The sequence below is a fragment of the Hypanus sabinus genome, chromosome 31 (assembly GCF_030144855.1).
Source record: "Hypanus sabinus isolate sHypSab1 chromosome 31, sHypSab1.hap1, whole genome shotgun sequence".
NCBI lineage: Eukaryota > Metazoa > Chordata > Chondrichthyes > Myliobatiformes > Dasyatidae > Hypanus > Hypanus sabinus.
Window position 1 is genome coordinate 37001058 of NC_082736.1, and position 21876 is coordinate 37022933.

A 21876-nucleotide genomic window follows, 5' to 3' on the forward strand; every position below is an offset into this window, starting at 1 on the left:
TGAATCTTGAATCTGTCTGAGTCCCTCTGCATCCTACCTGCTTCCTCAACACTACCTACATCACCACCAATCTTCACACCATCCGCAAAGTTTGGCAACAAAGCCATCTATTAGATCATCTATATCATTGATATCCAGCATAAAAAGAAGTATATATATTTATATTCGTTGTAGCAAACAAAAATTCATGAAAAGAAGTGCTCCCAACACCGACCCCTGTCGATAAATATAGCAAGAAGGATGTAATAATGAGCCGTAAGGAGGCAATTGCGAGGCCTCAGCTGGCGTCTCTTGAACTGTTTGCTGTCTCTTATAAGAAATAATGTGGTGTCGTTGACGAGAAGTCAGGGGAGCGTCCGGAAAATTAATCCGAATGGAAGCGAGTAGGGACTAAGATTTTAAGTCAGTAATTGGAAGAATTCTGAAGTATGGAGGGGCTGGGGATCGCGTGAAATCTATTGAATACAAAATGGACTCAGTTGAGTGGATATGGAAAGGATGTTTCTATATTTGGAAGCCAAAGACCAAAAGAGGTTAGCGCAGAACAGAGGGACATCCATTTCCAACGGAGACGAGGAGGAATTGCTTGGCCCAGAGAGTAATGAAGCTGTGGAACCGGTTGTGTTAGGCAGTTACGGAAGCCAATATCTTATGTATGCCTCAGGCAGAGTGCGGTAAATTCTTAATTAGTCAGGGCATGAGGTGTACTGGGATAAGGCAGGAGATCGTGGCTGAGGGAGAAATGAGTCAATCATGGTGAAATCACCGAGCAGAGTCCATGGGCAAATTGGCCGATTTTAGTTCCGATATCGTTTGGTCTTATTGTGTAATATTTGTAGAATGATATCATCAGCTTCCTTTCCACTTCTCTTCCTAAACGAAATAAAGCATTTCTTTCCAGCATGCGCCGATACCCTCAGGGATTTAGACTCTTTACAACTAATACTCTTCCAACAAGTGTTGAAAGCAATGCTTATTCCAGCACCACAAAGTAGAAAAATCTACCGACGCTTTACATTCTCTCTGCCATCGTCACTACAGTTTATCAGAACGTCCGGTGTCCTTTTCAGCATCGCGCATCTAGTATCGTCCGGAAAGGCCGGGATTGAAAATTCATTTCAGCGATGAATGTATAGAATTGAAGAGTGAATGTTTGGATTTCTGGTGTAATGAGTTGCTGGATTGTGTAGGCGAACCAGAAAATGCCACGGGGATAGTAATCGCATGACATGACGCGGTCAGTCCTCTTCTTGTCACTGACTTTTCTCTTTCTCTCTCGTTGTTGTGACAAGTTTCAGCACCCGTTCCTCTTGAAGCTGTTGGTCGATTACTTTCTCTAGTCCATTGTCATTGGCTATATTTAAATGCATTACTTTAGACGGAATACATGCAATTCGCCATTTCTGCTGTATGGGTGTTTTTATGGCAAAGCACAACTAATACCAAAGAAACGTTATAGGCGGTCAAAGGACAAGGGAACGCACCGCCATTTCCCGAAACTCGAGCAAGCGTAAGATTCCTCTGGTAATTTGAAAAATGCATAAGGACAGAGCTCGATCTAATGCTATTCCGGGATCACACTGTTAAAAATGGCACATGTAAGGACGAATACGAGGAACTCTACAGATACTGGAAATTCAAACAACAACACACAAAATGCTGGTGGAACACAGCAGGACCTGACGAAGGGTCTCGGCCCGAAACGTCGACAAAGCTTCTCCTTCCCGATGCTGCCTGGCCTGCTGTGTTCCACATGTAAGTACGTCCAGGTGATGTGCTCACAACGAGTGACGTTCTCTGAGCAACGCTGTTTCCCCGCGTATTCCCACATTGTTTCTATCCCATCCCACCCTCCTTTCAGACATGAACTCTGTCGCTTTCTGCTGCACAAAACACTACTCTGTCTTCATTCAGTATCTCATTCATCTTCCGTGCACAGAACCACAGGACATAGCAGCAGAACTCTATGATTCGAAACATTGTCCTCTGTCATTCCTTCATGTCTGATTTATTATCTATCTTAATCCCATTCTCCTGTTTTCCAAATAACCTTTGAAAAGCATTGCATTTCACGCCAGTCACATCGGATACCATCTCCATTCAGTAAAACGCTAAAAATGACGCATTACGATTTAGAGCAAGGCTTCGCATGTAAGTTATTTTAACCTTAGCGTTGGAAGTCAGCGCGAGAAAAGGAAATGTTCCCACTTTTTTTACAATAGAACCTATAGGGAAACAAGCTGACTCCGGGGGTTTCATGATCCAGTCATATTTTTTTTTCTTTTATCACACATATCCCCGGAACAATCTATGAACCAATTGTGTTACAGAGAAATACATGAATACACTTGCTCTACGCAGTTGACTGACCCAAGTTTCAGCTTTAATGCAAAGTTCTGAACACAATTTCTGGAATGCAACAATGACATCAGATCCTCATAATTCATCTGTAAAGTCCACAACGTCCCCCACCCCCACCAGCACCCACCGATTTTATTCATTTTTTCTGACATTTCTTCCACCTGCCGACATTAATATCGGAATCATTACAAGAAAAATGTATGATATCGAGATTGATTTGAAGCCTCATCAAAGCTTGCAATTCGATTTTCATTCTACTTCCAGAGAGCGCAGTCTAACGTAACGACACGTTTGACTACATTCTTCAGCTGCTCCCAGAATTTCCTTTGAGACAGAGTGTAGATACACGTGTTCGTGCAGATACAACGAAACTGCAACATGTACCCACACTGTTGCAGGATGTACCTCGGTGTATTCAAATATCTGTCTGTGTAAAAGTAATTGCGCACTTGCCAGTTAAGAGTATTTGTAATATAGGGGATCCATAACGCAATGAAATTGCCTGATAGAGCGAACAACAAAATCATTGACTTTCTCCGGTTCTCCACCTCTCTGTCCTTCTTATTCTCTGTGTCGTTCCTGAGCCTTCGGCGGGCTCTGTTTGCTGCTATTATATAACTGACTGTTAAAACATTAAAAATTATGATCAATCCGTTGGGCATTCAAGGTGTAGCGATAGTGTTAAACAACTGGTATGCTCTCCACGATGATAAATTAAAGTAATCCGCTTTCAGATTGCATCGCCAGGGTACGTTGCCAATGATAAGGTAAGGTCCAATCGCAAAATATAATGGAACACGCCTCACACAACTTCCTAATCCCACAATTACAATCAGCACAGTCGCTGTCCTCTCGGTGCAGTATCGTTCCCGCAGCTTTTGCAAACAGATTGCAATGCAACGATCGAACGTGAAAGCCACCGTGAACCAAACAGAAGAGTCCATGGCTGCGAGCCTTAGGACTTGTGTCCCAGTGCAAATCGGAGTAATGAGGAGAGGGGTGGCATAAATATAAATATTATTGATATGATCCAGTACAACAGCAACAATAACGCACGTTAAATCAGCCACTGCCATTCCCACCAGGTAACGGGAGACGCACTTGGACAGTCCACACTTTCCAAGAGACAGGATCACAATCACAATTACATTAACTGCAAGGAAGAAAACGAGATGCAGTTACCTGTGGAAATAAAAACGCTGATAAATTTTACTTGAAATGGATTGGTATTTGTACTTTGTAATTTGTAACTTCTAATTACAAATTAAAATTACAATTTGTAATTGGTATTTGCTGAACGGAACTGCTTGAACATCAATCATCTGACCCTATGCTGTGTCAAGGTGTCGTCAATTCCAAGTGTCGGAAAACAGCTTCTATAAGCTGATCACCTACCCTTCAGATAGATGATCACACAGACCAGTTTGGCAGTGCAGCTGCATCTTTCCAGTTGACGCCGTCCACTCGACGACGATCTGCCCCACTGATTTATACTGACCCACTCATTGTAGCTGACAGTTCTGAAGGCTATAGCTGGAAGGAAATACTGGACGCTCCGGGCAGAACATATCTGAGTCGAAGAACCGCAGTTCTAAGCTTTGATTGGAAGCAAATTTTAAACTTGAACGTTAATATCACAACTGACCGGAGAAGTTGAACGGTACAAAACTGAACATATTTGCACCTTATTGGGGTGATTTTAAAAACCATTAGACAAACAATGAGAAACAAAATTCAACTTTTTTTTGTTTTAGGACTAGAACATAGAAAATCCTTCATGTTACTAATAAACTGGGGAACAAGCAAACAAAGCGGCAGTGAAGAGGAATATTTTCTTTCCATTTTTAGAAAGATATTCGTTTCTATATTAAGGCAGGTCTGATTGCAAGGAACATGTTCCTTTTAAACTTTTGAAAGTTGAATAGGACAAAGTGCTGAGACAATATCAATATTACAACTGTCAAATAGTGTAATTAACAATAGATTCCGATGTAAAAAAAAACGATTAAAATTACAGTGACAAATAAAATGAAGACAGACATGTTTAACTCGGACAGGCTTGAAACACTCACTAGATGTGACATTATCAGTAACAAGTTTTACATTGACTATAATTTCAAGCAGCAGATATAGTAAGTTGAACAATACACCTTTGCAATAGTCAACCCTAATTACGTACCTGGGATACCAATCACTGCCAATATAGGATAGTAAATACTTGCTATAGAGAAAATTGCAGGATATCCCATTCTCTGTGCGAAGCAGCAATCGATTCCAAATGCTGTTACGGTCGATATCTACTTTATTTTTGTTTGCTACAACGAATATCGATGCATCTGAATTTCTATTCACCTTCTCTATCGGAAGAGTGAACTCTATCATATTACGATTAATGCATTCTCAATGTTCATTTACCATAAATTCCCTAATCGAATGAGGATTCATGCTGAAAAGAACAAATGAAAAATTGCCTTTCCCCTCGTCGCCTCAACCACAAGTGCTCTTAAACCCATCTTCCAGGCATTGTACAGATTCCGTCTCCTGGTATCGAGCATCAACAATATTCTGCTTGCATATTGAAATCCTCATGACAACATAACAATATGTTTTACATCATTACTCAATCTCCCTTTATCATTGGTATCCCACAGCCTGGCTATTCTTCGATTCCCTGAATATAAATCGAATAAATATGTTTTAATTCCCATCCATGACTTTTTTTTTTAACTCTCCCCACAGGGATTCTACATTTTCTGATCGTGTGCAATTTGATTTCATTTTAAACAGCATAGCCACCCAGCACCTCCCTGCTATTTCGATAGGAGGAGTTTCCCTCAAAATAGCCCTCAAAATATTATCTTCATTCAACCACAGCACTATGATGCCAACCATGTCCTACACACCAACGTCAATCGGTGCTCTTAGATTATGTACTTTATTCCATATGCTGCGCAGATGCAAATATGTTACTATTAGTACAGAATTCGTCACCATTTTCCAAACTGTTTCCCTTCAGCTCATCCAACTGGCCGCAGTTCCGTCCAGCCACCTGCAATATTATTGAGGTGTACATTTAGTTTCCTGTACCTTGCTCCCCTTATAAATACATTGAGGCTTTATTGTAAATATCCTCCCCATTATAACAAAATTGTGCCCTAAATGGTGTCAAGTCCGCTTTTGTAACTTGACGGGTAACATGGTCTCCTGACAGTGCCAGTGAATGGTGTTCAGTTACCGAGTCTGTGACTGAGCGGTTCGTGCATTCACCCGCGGCCGCGAGGATGTTCTCCGGGTTTTCCAGATTCGTTCCAAAGTCCAGCGACGGACGGGCCAATACTGCAGTTGATCACATGGATGTAAATGGGCGGCGGCAACCCGTCGGTGTACGGTGTCTATACCGTACTAAAATGTTGGGAAAAATAAATGAAATATAAAAAAATGGGACATTGCAAGTTTGTGAGGGAGCCCGTTAGTATCTCACAGTTAAGTGAACAATGCAGTGAAATGGCATCCATGAACTGAAGTAACACACACAATCACAAACACTGCTAAAGAACCCACCGATCCAGGCAGCTCCCATGTTGAAAGAGTAAACCGTCGACGTTTCGGGCTCAGGTTAGTGTTTTTTTTTAGATATTACAGACAAATCAGCGGTAGGAATCTCATAACAACATAAGGCTATAAGAAGCAGGTGCAGGATTAGCTCATGCATCCCATCGTGTCAGATAAGTTTTTCCATCATGGCAGAACCGGATCTTTCTCCACCCCATGCATCTGCGTTCTCAACATATCCTTTGATGCATTGAGCGATCATGAAACGATGGAACTTCCGCAAGTATATTCAAACAGTTTGTGGCAAAGGATTCCACAATTTGCAATTCTCTGGCTAAGAACAAAATCAACCGTCCTTTCCTCTGTTTTAAAGAGGACGCCTGAATTTGAGGGTGTTCTGTCTGGTTATCGATGCCACACCACAGGAACATCTTTTCCACATCCACCCTATCTAGTCCTTTCACCAGTCGGTATTTTTCAGTTCGATCAACTGTATTATTCTAAATTCCAGTAGATACTGACTCAAAATTGCAAACCGCTCATCATATGTTAACCACTTCATTCCCGGAACCAACCTCTTGAACCTCATCTGGATTATCTGCAATGATAACATATCCCTTCTGAGATATGGGGTACCAAGCCGTTGACAATACTCTTAGTGTGACCTGACTAGTGGCTTATAAAGGCTCAGGATTTGCTCCTTGTTTTTACTTTCTATTCCCCTTGAACGAAATCTTAAATTTGCAGCTGCCTTGTTTACTGCAAACTCGACATGTAAATTTTCATTCTGGGAGTCTTGCACGAGGACTCATGAGGACTCATTCAGCCATGATCTCAGAATGGCAGTGCAGACTCGAGGGGCCGAATGGTCTACTTCTGCACCTATTATCTATTGACTCCTCAGTCCGGCTGCACCTCTGATGTTTGCAGCTTCTCCCCTCGAGACAATAGTTGGTACTGTTGATCCTTTTACCCAAAAGTATTATCACACATTTCCCAGCACGGTATTCAATCTGCCATTTTTTTTGCAGTTCTTCCAATTTGTCTAAAGCCATTGCTTCCTCAGTATTATCTCTCCCTTCACCTGTCATCGGATCATCCACAAAAGTTGCCTCAGATCGATTAATTGCATTATCTAAATCATTGACAAACGATGTGAAAAACAGGTGACCTTACAGAGAGTCGCGAGGAGCATCACTCGTCTCCGGCAGCGAATCATAAATGGTTGTTTTTATTCCCACTCGTGCCACCTGTCTGTCAGCTATTCTGCTATCCCTGCCAGTATCTTTGCTGGAAATTCATAAGATTTTATCATATTAAATACTCATATGCCGCAACTTATCAAAAGCCTTCCTGAAAATCTCTGAAATGACATCACACGCCTCTCCTTTGTCCACCCTGTAGTTACTTCATCGAATAGGCCTGACAGCTTTGTCAGACAAGATTTCCTGTCACAGAATTCACACCGGCTTTGACTTACTTTTTCTGAATTCCCCAAAATTTCACTTTAATAACAGTCTCCATCACTCTGCCAACCACATAGATAGGTTAACTGACCCATAATTCCCTTTCTGTTGCCTTCCTCCCTTTTAAAAAAAAACGATTATTACAAAACATCCAGTCGTCCAGTACCGAGCCAGAATGAAGCGATTCGTTATCGCATCAGCAACCTCTCCCAGGACTCTACGATGTAGGCCATTTGGCCCAGGTGACAGCCACCTAAAACCTTTGAGTCTGTCCGGAAGATTTATCCTTTGTAATAGCACTGGCGTAGACACCCGCTCCCTGAAACCCACGGACCGCCATAGTGAAGGCAGATGCAAATGACCCATTAGGTTCATCTGCCTTTTTTAAAATCCCACGTTACTAATTCGCCAGCGTGACCGATCGGTGGTCAGATATCAACTCTCACCTGCCTTTCGCACCTTATTTAATAATTTTAAAAAATCTACTTTTAATGACATGCTTTATGTTATCACATAGTCTGCATTCATATTACATCTTTTCCCTTTTTATAGCTGTTAATTCTTTTTATTGGGGGTGTTAACGTACCCGGTAACGGGTTAAAAAGTACCAGCAGAAATGTAATAACCGGTATATACACTAATTTAATAGTAACTATGTAATGAAATAATATAAAACAGGATAAGGTAAATCGGTTAGCAGAGTACATGTATAGAATGTCCCCAAACTTCTCCCAGCTCAGGTGATAAATGATAGAGTGTTACGATTTACGATGGTGTAGGTATGAAGTCAGTTCAATTATGGATATTGAATTGAGTAGACTGAAGAGAGAGAGAGAGAGAGAGAGAGAGAGAGAGAGAGAGAGAGAGAGAGAGAGAGAGAGAGAGAGAGAGAGAGAGAGAGAGAGAGAGAGAGAGAGAGAGAGAGAGAAAAGGGATTTGTTTTCCTAGTGCCGATGCCGTCGAATCTTCCACGCCGTCCTCCTGCACCTGGAAACTTATTAAAGTCACCAATTGTGATCACACAAAAAAGTGCAGTTTTTTTTCACACGGCAAAGCTATTAACCCAGGCAAAGGTCAAGCAAAACGACAGCTTCCCTCTGGTCACTCCTTTTCCTCACTTTGAGCAAAAAAAAAACACTCCTGTCGTTGGTCGACAAAGCTCAACCAGTGCCAATTTCGTCACTGTCTTCCGTGGATCTCCGGTGTGTCTGATTACAAAGCCAGTTGACCTTGTATATATTCCACAACTGCTGAACACCAGCTGTCCATCATATAGCTCAGCCTTGCGGTTTCCAAGGCAACTCCCAGACTTTCGTTGCTCTCTCTCTGAATTAGAACAGATGATCTCTCTCTTTTTAAAGGAACAGTCCATAATGAATAATCCTTCAGTTCTCGTCACAGAGGATTTTGAAAGCCTCAAAGACTCCCTACTCATAATAGCTCAATGATGTGTCCTTTCTTCGGTAATGATCTAGTCGTTAAATTCCTTTGCCAGCCACAGATGCCGACCACTGCCATTTGATAATTTCCTCCTCTGTGGCATGTATTTATCTTGCGCCTTTTGAAATATGTCCTTAAACTGCAGCCATCTATATTCTGCCGTCATCCCCGCCAATCCACCTGGGGAAGCTTCTCCCATTTGCCTGTGTAATTGCCTTTATTCCAAATAGCGAATCTGCAAGTTTAGTCGGTGGTGAGGAAGCCAGACATGCAATGTTAGCTTTAATTTCAAATGGTCTGGACTATAGGAACAGTGAAGTGATGCTGAGGCTGTATAAGACACTTACGAGGTCTCAACTTGAATATCATAAATGGGTTTGGGCACTCTATCTCAGAAAAAATGTGCTGGCATTAAGAGGTTTCAGAAGATGTGCCGAAAGAAGATTATGGGAACGACAGATTCACCATATTAAGAACGTTTGCTGGCGTTGGGCCTATGCGCACAAAAACATGTTGTGAATTTGTGGAATCTGTTACCATAGGCAGCTGTGGAGGCCATTCCGCTGGATGTGCTTACGACACAAAACGACAGATTCAGGATTGGACATGGCATCAACGTTACGGGGAGAAGCCGTCGAATGAGTTTGAAGAGGAGGAGCCATGATTTAATGGCGAGCAGACTCCATAGACTAAAAATCCTTATTTTGTTCCTTTGTCTTTTGATCTTGTGGAATTTAGAAGGATCAAAGGGGTTCTTATTGAAAGCTTTCTAATTTTGAAATGCCTGGAAAGAACAGATGTGGAAAAGGTGTTTCCCATGCTGAGGCAATCTAGAGCACGACGTCACAGCCTAAGGAAAGACAGGCGTCGATTTAAACGAGAGCTGCGCGGAATGCTTTTTTTAAAAGCTCGAGTGTAGTGCCGTGGAAGCTAGGTATTTCCGTTAATTTAAAGCGGAAATCGATCTGTTCTTGACTGATATGTTTCCGGGACATCAAAGACAGAGTGGCGGGGGAGGGTGGAGAACGAAACTGTTCGTGCCATTGCTGGATAGAATGCCTGGATGGCATTTCCAATAGCGTTGTTTATGCCGTGACCACATAACTTCATCATATTCAATGTGCCTTCTATATTATATATATTTGAGAATTTCCTGAGAGTGGGAGAACGAGAATAACAACTTGATTTACAGAGATATTTCCAAGGAATGGTGGAAGGAAAGAATAGGACCAGAAACTCCTCACCACAGGGCGAATAAACCACGTGGTATATTCGGTAGTCAACGTATAGAGGACTGCACCTTGATTCCTAATACTGGTTACGAAGTCCATGCTTAAGGGCAAGAGGGAGAATATTGCTATTGTTCAAATCAACTACACTCTGAGCGCGAGAGAAAACTAAACCTGAAATGTTTTGCAGAGAGTTGGGTGTCTGTAAACTAGTGGATCGGTAAATTTTATTGAAAGTGTAAAAGAGATAGGCTGAAGATCCATACGGGTGGTGACAGTAAAGGTAGAACTGTGATAGCGAACGGGTTGAGAATTTAACGTCCAAAATATTGTTGAATTGCAGAAAGTTGAGAAAATGAGAAGTTGCTACGAGCTGGAGCGAGTATGGACACGGGGAATGATGTTCCCGGTGTCCCCGTTTATGGAGATTGCAACAGTGAGGGTGACAAGATGTGCAACCACCGTTACTCCGGAAAGGAAGGGTGAATGAGTTGAGTAGGGTCTCTCAGTGATAAGCAGCTTACTTTTGGCATTGCAGTTTGGACAGTATATAATCTCAGTCCGAAATATTATGAACAGCGAGGAGGTAGATGGGTTCTGGAGACAGTGGAGGGAAATTTATTTCAGATTTCCGAGAAACCGCTCTTCCTGTCATTCTTGCTCTTTTCCGTACGTTGCTTTGGCACCTTTCAGGCGACAACCAGAACTGGCCATGAAATGTTTCATGGAGATATAATCATGACGTGCGGCTTCTCAGACAAAATGTTCGAAAATAAAATAACGTGGGATTAGAACGAAAAATATAATAAAGCAACAACCAAAACAACAAAACTTATCTAGTGGTGATTTTGGGTGTGGGAAGGCATGGGTTTTGCCACACTTCGAGGACAGTACAATTATAAGCTACAGTTAACTTGTGCCACTTTTGTTTTGCGCTTATACTGCGCAAGCACTGCGTATTTGTCTTTAATGAACAATTCTAAAATCTGATAAGGAAAATATTGCCACAAGCATCACGTCTGTTCACTGCTTTTACACATTATTTGCCTTCAGACGCACTAAATAGCCTGATAGATTACGAGTCGTAACATCTGCAAAAGGGTAAGGAACAATAAAAGACAACAAGAATATATGAACATAATTCAGCTGCAAGAAATTGCAGAAAATGTGCAATTTGGAGCGCAAAAGTGGGCTAGAATATTACTGTATTGGCAAAAATCCGTGTGCAAGTAGGAGTCGTAATTATTCGCTTCCAGAAGAAATCTTAATGCGCTGTGCCTACTATTACAAATGACAATTATTTGAGGATGATGCTACATGTTGTAAATATATTGAGTGAAACATTGTTTCATTTGAAACGTGAGAACGCGGTCGATCTGTATTAACATACAAAATTTGAACATACGCACATTTGAAAGTATAAATGACACAATTAAACATAATCGTTAAATTGGGATTCTCCGAGGAGCGGTTGGCAGGTGTTGCAGAATTGTTTGTTCAGTGTGCTGTCACTGATGTGGTCAATTAGGTGCATGGTTTATTGTCCTCCACTGTATAGGGAATTATCAAGAGTAGATATCGGCAATACGGGCATTTGGAATCGCTTGCTGCTTAGCACAGAGAATGGGATATCCTGCAATTTTCTCACTAGCGAGTATTTACTATCCTATATTGGCAGCGATTGGTATCCCAGGTAAGAAATTGGCGTTGAGTATATTTTTCAAATTACTGTACCTGCTACTTAAAATTATAGTCAATGTAAAACTTGTTACAGATGATGCCACATCTGATGAGTGTTTCAAGCCTGTCCAGGTTAAGCATGTCTGTCTTCATTTTATTTTTCACTGTCATTTTAATCGTTCCTTTGCATCGGAATCTTTTGTTAGTAACACTATTTGAGTTAATCGTAATATTTATATTGTCTCAGCATTTTATCGTATTGAACTTTCAAAAGTTTAAAAGGAACATGTTTCTCGCAATCAGATCTGCCTTAATATAGAAACGAAAAGATTTCTAAAAATGGAAAGAAAATATTCCTCCTTTCTGCCGCTTTGTTTGCTTGGTCCCAGTTTTTCAGTCACACGAATGATTTTCGTTGTTCTACTCCTATAACAAAGAAAGGGCGAATTTGGTTTCTCGTTGTTTGTCTAATGGTTTTTAAGGTCACCCCAATAAGCTGCAAATATATTCAGTTTTGGCATTCAAATTCTACGGTCAGTTGTAATATTAACGTTCAGGTTTCAAATTTGCTTCCAAACAAAATTTAGAACTGCGGTTTTTCTACTCAGATATGTTCTGCACGTAGAGTCCAGTTTTTTTTTCAGCTATGGCTTTCAGAACTGTCAGCTGCAATGAGTGGGCCTGTATAAATCAGTGGGGCTGTTCGCCGCTGAGTGGTATCCCTGCCGTCAACTGGAAAGATGCAGTTCCACTGTCAAACTGGTCTGTGTGATCATTTATCTGAAGGGCGGCTGAACAGTTTGTAGAAACACTTTTCCCGCACTTGGAATTGACACCTTGACCCAGCGTAGGGTCAGATGAATTATTTTCAAGCAGTTCCGTTCAGAAAATACCAATGCATCCCTTTCAAGTAAAATTCCTCAGCTTTCTTTTTCCGCAGGTATCTAAATCTCTTTTGCTTCCTTGCAGTTAATTTAACTGCGATTGTGATCCTGTCCCTTGGAAAGTGTGGACTCTCTAAGTGCGTCACCCGTTACCTGGTGGGAATGGCAGCGGCTGATTTAATGTGTGTCATTCTTGCTGTTGTACTCGATCATATCAATAATATTTATATTTATGCCACCCCTCTCCTCTTTACTCCGATTTGCGCCGGGACACAAGTTCTGAGGCTCACAGCCATGGACTCTTCTGTTTGGTTTACGGTGGCTTTCACGTTCGATCGCTGTATTGCAATCTGTTTCCAAAAGCTGCGTGAACGATACTGCACCGAGAGGACAGCAACTATGGCGATCGTAATTGTGAGTTTAGGAAGTTGTGCGAGGCGTGTTCCATTATATTTTGCGATAGGGCCTTACCTTATCATTGACAATGTACCCTGGCGGTGCACTATGACAGCAGATTACATTAATCTATCATCGTGGAGAGCATACCAGTTGTTTAACACTATCGCTACACCTTTAATGCCAATCGGATTGATCATAATTTTTAATGTTATAACAGTCAGTTATATAATAGCAGCAAACAGAGCCCGCCGAAGGCTCAGGAACGACACAGAGAATAAGAAGGACAGAGAGGTGGAGAACCGGAGAAAGTCAATGATTTTGTTGTTCGCTCTATCAGGCAATTTCATAGTGTTATGGATCCCCTATATTATAAATACACTTAACTGGCAAGTGCGCAATTACTTTTACACAGACAGATATTTGAATACACCGAGGTACATCCTGCAACAGTGTGGGTACATGTTGCAGTTTCTTTGTATCTGCACGAACACGTGTATCTACACTCTGTCTCAAAGGAAATTCAGAGAGCAGCTGAAGAATGCAGCCAAACGTGTCGTTACGTTAGACTGCCCACACTGTAAGTAGAACGAAAATCGAATTTCATGCTTTGATGCGGCTTCAAATAAATCTCGATATCATACATTTGTCTGGTAAAGGTTCCGATATTAATGTCGGTAGGTGGAATAAATATCAGAAAAATGAATAAAGTCGGTGGGTGCTGGTGGGGGTGGGGGAGGTTGAGGACTTTACCGATGAATTATGAGGCTCTGATGTCATTGTTGCATTCCAGAAATTGTGTTCAGAACTTTGCATTAAAGTTGAAATTTGGGTCAGTGAACTGCGTAGAGCAAGTGTGATTTCATTTATTTCTCTGTAACACCATTGTTTCATCGATTGTTCCGGGGATGTGTGGGATAAAAGAAAAAAAAACTGGATCATGAAACCCCCGGAGTCAGCTTGTTCCCTCTAGGTTCTATTGTAAAAAAAAGTGGGAACATTTCCTTTTTTCACGCGCTGACTTCCAACGCTAAGGTTAAAATAACTTACAAGCGAAGCCTTGCTCTAATAGTAATGCGTCGCTTTTAGTGTCTTACTGAATGGAGATGGTATCCGACGTGACTCTGGCTTGAAATGCAATGCTTTTCAAAGGTTAGTTGGAAAACAGGAGAATAGGATTAAGAAAGATAATAAATCAGACATGAAGGAATGCCGGAGGACAATGTTTCGAATCGTAGAGTTCTGCTGCTATGTCTTGTGGTTCTGTGCACGAAAGATGAATGAGATGCTGAATGAAGACAGAGTAGTATTTTGTGCAGCAGAAAGCGACAGAGTTCATATCGGAAAGGGGGTGGGATGGGATTGAAACAATGTTGTAATACTCAGGGAAACAGCGTTGCTCAGAGGACGTCACTCGTTGTTAGCACATAACTTGGACGGACTTACTCTGTCGACAGTGCTTCTCCTTATAGATGCAGCCTGGCCTGCTGTGTTCCACCAGCATTTTGTGTGTTGTTGTTTGAATTTTCAGCATCTGTAGAGCTCCTGGTTTTCGTGCTTACATGTGCCATTGTTAACAGTGTTATCCCGGAATAGCATTCGATCGAGCACTGTACTTACGCACTTTTCAAATTACCGGAGAAATCTTTCAATATGGAATTCTACGCTTGATCGAGTTTCGGGAAATGGCGGAGCGTTCCCTTGTCCTTTGACCGCCTATAACGTTTCGTTAGTATTATTTGAGTTTTGCCATAAAAACACCCATACAGCAGAAGTGGCGAATTGTATGTATTCCGTCTAATGTAATGCATTTAAATATAGTCAATGACAATGGACTAGAGATAGTAATCGACCAGCCACTTCAAGTGGAACGGGTTCTGAAACTTGTCACAACAACGAGAGAGAAAGAGAAAAGTCAGTGACAAGAAGTGGACTGACCGCGTCATGTCATGCGATTACTATCCCTGTGGCATTTTCTAGTTCGCCTACACAATCCAGCAACTCATTACACAAGAAATCGAAGCGTTCGCTCTTCAATTCTATACATTCATCGTTGAAATGAATTCTCAATCCCGGCCTTTCCGGACGATACTAGATGCGCGATGCTGAAAAGGACACCGGACGTGCTGATAAACTGTAGTGACGATGGCAGAGAGAATGGAAAGTGTCGGTAGATTTTTCTACTTTGTGGTGCTGGAGGTAAGCATTGCATTCAAACCTTGTTGGAAGAGTATTAGTTGTAAAGAGTCTAAATCTCTGAGGGCATCCTCGCATGCTGGCAAGAAATGTTTTATTTCGTTTAGGAAGAGAAGTGGAAAGGAAGCTGATGATATCATTCTACAAATATTAAGACAAAACGATATACGAACTAAAATCGGCCAATTTGCCCATCGACTCTGCTCGGTGATTTCAACATGACTGACTCATTTCTCCCTCAGCCACAATCTCCTGCCTTATCCCAGTACACCTCATGCCCTGACTAATTAAGAATTTACCGCACTCTGCCTTAAGTATACCTAAGATATTGGCTTCCGTAACTGCCTAACACAACCGGTTCCACAGCTTCATTACTCTCTTGGCCAAGCAATTCCTCCTCGTATCCATTGGAAATGGATGTCCCTCTATTCTGCGCCAACCTCTTTTGGTCTTTGGCTTCCAAACGTAGAAACATCCTTTCCATATCCACTCAACTGAGTCCATTCTCTATTCGATAGATTTCACCGCGATCCCCCGCCCCTCCATAATTCAATTATTGACTTAAAATCATCAGTCCCTGCTCGCTTCAATTCGGAATAATTTTTATGAAGCTCCCCTGACCTCTCCTCAACGACACCACATTATTTCTTACAAGAGACAGCAAACTGTTCAAGAGACACCAGCTGAGGCTTCGCAATTGCCTCATCACGGTTCATTACATCCTTGTTATATTTCAGTAGTCTCGAAATCAATGGTAACATTGCATTTGTCCTCGTTACACTGACTCAAACTCCAAAGTGACCTTTCACTGAATCGTGAACGAGGACTCGCGTATTCCTTTGATCTTCCGGTCCAAGCATAAAAAAAGTATACGCTTTTATTTCGTCGACCAAACAATGTCATGCATCTCCAGACGCTGTCCTCCACTGATCTTCAATTCTCCTAATTCCCCAATCCTTTTTGAAATGCGCTCTACTTCCACAACCCGTGCAGCCCCTTGACTTATCTTCGTATCATCAGCAATGTTGGCTACTAAGTTATCAATTCTAGCATCCGAAGTATTGTCATATAATGTTAGAAGAAATGGCTCTAAATCAGACTATTGTGGACATTTACTATTCATCAGAATACAAACTAGGAATAGATTCCTTTATTCACACTCCTGCCCTATTTCCAATGTCCCGTAAATGCTCCTATCTTTTCTGTAACACTGTGCGCTCCTAACTGGTGAAGCAGACTCATGCGTGGCATCTTATCAAATGTTTTCTGATAACATGCGTGTACAATACCACCTTTTTCTCTTTTGCCTATGCTGTTATTTGTTTAAAACATCAATATTTTTATCAGTCAGGATTTTAGACCATAAAAGCGCAAGACACCGGAAGGGATTGAGGTCATTTGGCCCATCAAGGCTGCCCCGCCGTCCCATCATGGCTGATCCTTTGGTTCTATCTCCCCCTCCATAACCCAGTTCCAAGCCATCTTCCGGTAACGTTTGACGCCATGTCAGATCAAGAACCTATGAATCTCTGCCTTAACGATACCAACAGCTGGTCACCACAGCTATACGTGAGAAAAAAATTCACAAACTCAACACCCTTTGGCTAAAGGAGTTTCTACTCATCTCTGTTTTGAAAGGGGGCCCCTGTATCCTGAAGCTGTACCCTCTTGTCCTAGACTCTCCAACCATAGGAAACATCCTTTTCACACCTACTCGGTCTAGTCCTTTCAATATTGGAAAGATTTCAATGAGACCACCTTCTGACTTACAGAGAGTACAGACCCAGAGCCAACAAATTTCCGACGTATGAAAACCCTTCCATTCCTGGAATTATTCATGTGAACTTCTCTGGACCCTTTGTAATGCCAGCACAATCGTTTCTAAGATGAGGGGCACATAACTGTTCACAATACTTATCCTGAGGCCTCGCAGTGCTTTATAAAGCCTAATCATCAGATCCTTGCTCTTGTATTCTAGAACTCCTGAAATGAATGTTACATGGCATTTGCCTTCCTCAACAGCACTCAACCTGCAAGTTGACCTTCACGTTGTTCTGCATAAGGTCTGCCAATTCCATTTGCATCTCAGATTCCTGAAAGGTTTCCCCGTTTAGAAAATATACAGCGCACTTATTTCAATATCAGGCATATTACTGACGTCTTCCACAATGAGGTCTGACGAAGAATACTCATTTAGTTCATAAGCAATCTCCTTGTTCCCGGTTACTGCTACTATGACTGTTGTGGTCAATAATAATGAGTCTGATCTCACTAGGAACTTAATGGACAGTTCATCTAAAACTCATTCTAAGCCCAACATTGTTTCTGCCAGATTACCAAACTCAACCATTCTGGAAAATATTGATGGGAAATTAGCTCATTTCCAGCCAGAATAAAATCAGCAAATGAAGCAATTGATATTTAAACATAGGAATTTATTTCCAGACGTTCCTAGAAGAACCACAGTAACTTCACATGATGTAGATATTGGTGATGCCAAACCCATAATGCAATATCCATATGGGATGAACATGGAAAAATGTGAACATGCTGAGAAAGAAATTAAGTATATATTAGAGAATAATATTATTAGACCTTCTAATTCGAATTGGAGTTCACCTTGTGTTATGGTGCCTACGTTAGACGGTAGTATTCGGTTTTGTACTGACTACGGGAAGGTGAACGCTCTAACGAAAATAGATGCATGCCCAATTACTAGAGTGGGTGATTGTGTAGATATTGGAAAAGCTAAGTTCCTTACAAAGATTGATTCATTAACAGAGTATTAGAGATATATCTGCATTTATAACCGCATCTGGGTTACATGAATATAATGATCTTCCATTTGGGATGAAGAATGGACCAGGTACTTTCCAGTGGATGATTAATTCTGTGATTCTTGTGTTAAAAGATACAGATACCTATATTACCGATTTAGTTACAGGAAATGATACTTGGGAAGCAAATATTACTGCGGTAGAGAAACTATTTGAAAGGCTTTCAAAAGCTAACTTAACTATTAACAGCTTAAAGTGAATTCGGTCATGCCACTGGGACTTACCTTGATTATGTTGTAGGTTCGGGCATAATTAAGGAAAATTGTTAAGGAAATAAATCAACCTCCAATTTAGCAACAAAGGTTTGATGTTACAAGAGCATAATATTTTGATAACATATTAAAGGTGAAGATAGTGTGATTGCTGATTGTCTATCTGGATGTTGAATGTACAATGTAATTTTATGGAATGATATTTTAACATGTGTAACACTCCTGCTGTAGAGTAATTTGTAAAGTGCTGTATGATAACAATATGCATACTGTGCATGTTGCAAATCTTATACATTTGTATTTATTGTAAATAGTTAATTGTTAAAATTTTGTACATGACAAATCAAAGGTTTTTTTGGAGGGAGGTGTAACGTGGGTATCTTATGTCTGGCTTATGAACATGATGTAATTGAGTATCTTGTAAGCATGAGGTAATTGTCTTTTGATTGTGGGGTGATGTAATTTCCCGCCAGTGTGAGGTCACATGATGTAATTTTCCCGCCAGTGAGAGAACATGTGATGGCTTGTTCCAACAGGTATAAACGGGCAATGCCTTGCTGTGACGGAGACTAATTATTGGAGAGTGAAGATTTACCGAAGTGCCAGAACACGAAAGATCGAGTAAGGTCGGTGTCGTCGGCGGTGCATACAGGATCGATCTTGTTGGATCTTAGTTCAAGGAAGTCGTAACCTGCACCCCAGATAGCCCCTGAATTTGTGAAAGCAGAAAGGGTTGGGCGTAGCGTTATTTGCCAAGGAAAAAGTCAGTTCCTTTAAGCCATTTTTATTTCCTTTGTCGTAAGTTTTTCGGGCAATGCATACTTCGGATAGGATCAAAAGTAACGTCACGTCGTCGAGCAATTCCTTACTTCAGGAAAGTCTCTCCTACTTGACTGTATAAATCTTTTGAACTTTTGTATTTACCACTTTAAGAACTGTGCTCGCATTTATCGCTTTAAGAACTGTTCGAGTTGCCATATTGCAGTTAAGTTCCGTTTATGTTAGTCGTTTGTTTACCTTTTATTTGTTGTTGAGCTGAGTTTAAATAAATGATTCTTTGTTTATTAAAAAACTGTTTCAATTCTATATTCATTGTTGCCGGATCCTAATATTTGTTTCCCCTTTTTTATTTGCTTTTACAATAGCTTTGACTCTCCTTATCAGTCATGGTTGTACTATTTTACCGTTTCAGTACGTCATCATTTTTTGGAATAAACATGTCCTTCACCTTCCTGATTTGTACCTGGAACGCAATCCATTGCTGCTCTGCTGATAACCCTGCCAGCAGCTCCTTCCAATTTACTTGGCCAATTCCTCCCTCTTACCACTGTTGTTTCACCCTACCAAATTTCAAGTTCAACAAAATCATATTGTGATCACTGGTTCCTTAAGGTTCTTTTACCTTAATGTCCCTAACAGCCTCCGGTTCATTACATAACACCCAATCCAATATAGGTGATCCCCTAGTTGGCTCCACGACAAACTGCTCTAAAAAGCAAATTATATTTTAAAAATTCAGCAATCTCGCTAACTTGAGATCCATTACCAACCTAATTTTCCCATGTTAAAATCTCTCATTACCACCATAGGATTGCGCTTTTGACTCGTCTCTTAAATTTGCTGTTGTAACCTGTGGCGATTAAATTGTCACTCTGAAGAGATCGGAATCGAGTCCACGCCGTCCAGCGACAAGCTGCGGGATCAGATGTCGCCGCCCAACCTGAAGTCGCTCTCAAGAGTTTCGATGTGCTTGGCGACCAGAGCATTCCGGACTCGCTCCCGGACCGGTTGTATTAGCGTCGGATCTTCGCTCTCCTGACATCTCTCCAGTACCTCACTCCATCTGCATCGATTCTGCTTTACTCCTCCTTCACTGTTTGCGGTGACAATATGGCACACTTTATCCGTAACTTTCCTCCGATTTTTTTTTTTCGTGACGTTGTAGTCGGATTGGAAAAGAACACAGCTTTAAAACTATAAGTTTGCAATCGCACGAGATCCAGAGTCCCATGGCACAAAACTCTAAATCTGATGATCAACCCGTACTGATCTATTAGCCAAAAGACCATATGTGCAAATGATATACCACCAACATTACAACTTTCGGCCAGGCCAGTCTGGTCCGCCATTTCAAGTTGGCAAATTCCTTCATCATTTTAATCCAAATATCGTACCATCTTTCTGTAACATGTGATGCTCTTAATATTCAAGAAACATACAACTCGGCTTCAACTGTACCCACTGATTTCCCGCAGTGTGAATGGATTCCACAAATTCTCGGCCCTCCGACTATCCAATTTCCTTCTCATCTCTTTTTTTTATGAGGACAGCTCTCTAATCTGATATTGTGGACTGTGGTCCTGGATTCTCTCACAATAAGAAACATTTTTGTTCCAGATACACTCTATCCACTCTATCTAGACTTGCAGTAGCCGATAGTTTACAATTAGATCCCGCCTCCCCCCCCCCCCAGGGTTATCAACTTTTCCTCACAAGTGAAGTCTTCCCTCTCAGAATGATTATTGTGAAACACCCCTGGATCCTCTCCAACTTCACTGCAACTTCTCTAGGTAAGCAATACCAAAGAGTTCTCAAGACCACCCTGAGCATTATTCCTCCAGTTCAATTTCAGCTCTCTGTAAAGGAATAGTAGCATTGCGTTTCCTTTCCCATTCCACCACCTGAAACTTCAGGTTATCAAGGAAGCATAGAACATTACAGCACAGAAACAGGCCTTTTGGCCCATCTTGGCTGTGCCGAAACATTTTTCTGCCTAGTCCCACTGACCAGCACCTCGACCATATCCCTCCATAAACCTCTCATCCACGTATTTGTCCAAATTTTTCTTAAATGTTAAAAGTGAGCCCGCAATTATAACTTCATTTCACATTACCACCACCCTCAGTGTGAAGAAGCACCCCCACCCAATGTTCCCTTTAAACTTCTACTCCTTCACCCTTAACCCATGTTTTCTGCTTTGATTTTCTCGCCTCGCCTCAGTGGAAAAAGCCTGCTTGCATTCACTCTATCTATATCCATCATGATTTTATATATTCCTATCAAATCTCCCCTCATTCTTCTACGCTCGAGAGAATTAAGTCCTAACCTATTGAACATTTCTCTGTATCTCAATTTCTCAAAACCGGCAACACCCTTGTAAACCTTCTCTGCACTCTTTCAAACTTATTAATATTTTCCCTGTAATTTGGTGACCAAAACTGAGCAGAATACTATAAATTCGGCCTCACCAATGCCTTATATAACCTCACCATAACATTCCAACACTTATACTCAATACTTTGATTTATAAAGGCCAATGTACCAAAAGCTTTCTTTACTACCGTATCTACCCGTGACGCCACTTTTAGGGAATTTTTTATCTGTATTCCCAGATCCCTCTGTTCTAATACACTCCTCAGTGCCCTACCATTTACCTTGTGTTTTCTACCTTGGTTTGTTCTTCCAAAGTGCAATACCTCACAATTGTCTGTATCAAACTCCATCTGCCATTTTTCTGCCCATTTTTCCAGCTGGTCCAGATCCCTCTGCATGCTTTGAAAACCTTCTCCACTGTCCACTACACCTCCAATCTTTGTATCATCAGCAAATTTCCTGATCCAATT